Source organism: Elephantulus edwardii, unplaced genomic scaffold, assembly GCF_000299155.1.
Source record: "Elephantulus edwardii isolate Elephantulus edwardi_28Jun2011 unplaced genomic scaffold, EleEdw1.0 scaffold00167, whole genome shotgun sequence".
NCBI lineage: Eukaryota > Metazoa > Chordata > Mammalia > Macroscelidea > Macroscelididae > Elephantulus > Elephantulus edwardii.
In genome coordinates, this window is record NW_006399917.1 from 2,211,789 (window position 1) to 2,214,579 (window position 2,791).

A 2,791-nucleotide genomic window follows, 5' to 3' on the forward strand; every position below is an offset into this window, starting at 1 on the left:
AAAAAAAAAGAACCCAATGTAAGGTCAGCTATGAGTTGGTTCGGAACTGCAGTGAGAGAGAAGAGAGACGTTAACTTTAGATTAAACCACCAGAATCTCCCTGTCACCACTCTTTCTTGTTTTTGAGATCATAGTATATACTCTGCGGAAGGATATCAAACTGAGAGCTCCTCAAGTTGGAGTTATGTCCTTTTTCTTTTTATGTACATTGGCTCTCCTACTCTCAGTGTATAGCAAAGCATCTACATTTATTTGCTCAACAAAATAGCATAAATGGAACAACAACAAAAATCTACTGGTGATTTATCTTATTCCAGCCATTGTTTTAAGTGCTTGAGGATACATAAATGTTCAAAAGGAAGTACTTACTCTCTCAGAATTAACAATTTAATGAGTTTGAAGAGGCAGACAAAAGACAAACAATATAATATGTTATGCAGAGAGTGTCTGAGTGGTTAAAAAGTTAATGCGACATTGGACTGCTGATGAAAGTTTGTGTCTGATGCTGGTTGAGTGGACTCAGAACTCTTGGCAACACTGCGTTCAACTGATTAAAAGCCTTGCCTGATCTCGTGCCATTCTCATCGTCGATACTATGTGTTAGCCCATCGTTGTAGTCAATGGGCCAGTCTATCTTGCTGAGGGTCTTTCTCCTCTCTTTCTCAGACACTTGACTTTTCCAAGCTTGATGCCTTTGCCCAGAACTTACCTCCTGATAACATGGGCAAAGTATGCGAGGCTTGGTAGTGCAAATGGTTAAGCCCTGGACTATGAACCAGAAGACTGGCAGTTCTAACCCTCCTGAAGGCATCTCAGAAGTCAGACCTGACAATCTGCTTTTGAAAGATCCCAACCCTGACAATCCCATGAAGCAGTTTTACTTTATGTACAGGGTGGTCATGACTTGGAATCATTTCAAGGGCAACAACTGTCACCACTATTACCACCAATGCAATGGAAGAACATGTAAGTAGAGAGGGAAAACAGTTAAGGGATCCATCCACAAGAAACTGCTGTTTTCACTGGTTAGGGACACAAGAATAAACCGGCAAAGGTGATGAGAGTTTCCTGTGAGACAACAGAAGACCAAGAGAGAAGGAAAAAGGGGAGATGCTGCCTCAAAGAGTGTCCCATTGGGTCAGCAATTGCTAGGAGATCAAATAAGAAGGAGGTATAACACATTAGTCTTTGAATTTGGAGCATGGAAACTGGTAAATTTCACAAATGAAATTGATGACTTGTACAATGAAGGCCTGATTTAAATAGTTTTACAAGTGACTGGACAGAAAACCCTATAAGGAGCCTCACTATTGAATCAGTAGGCAACATCATGATTGATGGAGAAAAGATGGAAGTTGTCAACGATTAGCTTTTACTTGGATTCACAATCAACACCCATGGTAACAGCAATCAAGAAATCAAAAGACACGTTGCATTAGGTAAATCTACTGTCAAGGATCTCTCCAAAGTGCTAAAGAACATGGATATTGATGGAATCAGGTGCCTAATGCAAGCCATAGAGAGCTCTTGTGGCCTAGTAGCAAGAAACTGTGCTGCAATCCTGAAGGCCCATGTTTCAAAGCCACCAGCTGCTCTGTTGGAAGAAGGATGGACAATCTCCTCCCATGCAATTAACTGCCTCTGAAAATCCGCTGGAGTGTCGGCTATGGGTCGGTTCTGACTCGATGGTACACAACAACAACAACAGTGCAAACCATGGTATGTATAGTTGCTTCCTATGCATCTGAAAGTTGGTGAATGAAGAAGCCTGAAGAGGAATTGATGCCTTTGAGTTATGGTGTTAGAGAAAAGTACTGAGTATCCTATGGACTGTCAAAGGAACAAATCTGTCTTGTCTGAAATGCCACTAGAATGTTCCTTAGAGTTTGCAAAGATGGTGATACTTTAATACTTTGGCCACATTATCAGTAGGGTCAATCCTTGGGAAAAGACATCATGCTGGTACAACAGTTAATAAAGCAATTAAACATAGTTTTAAAAGGAGAAGTGTCCTTTCGGTCTATGGAGATAGTTTTGAGAAAAACTTCTTTATCAAGTTTAAATCTTTGCCTCCACCCTGCAATCTAGCAATCACTTCCTTCTATTGACATAACAATAGGACCTTCTGACCTTGTATCAAGGATGACCACTCAAGAAATGAGGAAGATCTTTCCTTGGTAAGATCTAGTGGGGACCTGAAAAGGTGTGGTAATGTGGGCATGGATCAATGGTGATTAATTTTAGAAAACATAACGTATGGGAATGATAATATAAAGCACAGTGTGAATAGAGGAATGCATGAAACAAAATGAAAATACATGAAACACAATGTATATGATTTTTGCATGCAAACCAATATAAAACAATTAATTAAAAAAAGAAAGAAGCAAGACAATTTTAATTGGTTTAAACTTTAATTGAGTTCCTCCTAGGTTTGCTCTGAATCGTAGACATTCATATTTCACCGTCTTCTTTCTCACTTTATATGATGTGCTCAATTACTTTCCCCTGAGAAGGTGGTTTAGATCATGAGAGCCAGCCTTCAGGTGATGCAAATGATACCCAACCAAGAACACAACCCAAGTGAGTGGTGTAGGCCCCTCCACGTGTTCCCTCTTAACAACTTTTAACTTTGAACAGAAGATTCCAAAAGGCTGCTCGGAATGACAAAGCAAAATACTACAATGAAATATGCGAGGAACTAGAGTCAGAAAATCAAAAGGGCCGAACTCGCTCAGCATTTCTTAAGCTCAAGGAACTGAAGAACAGATTCAAACCTAGAGTTGCTGTA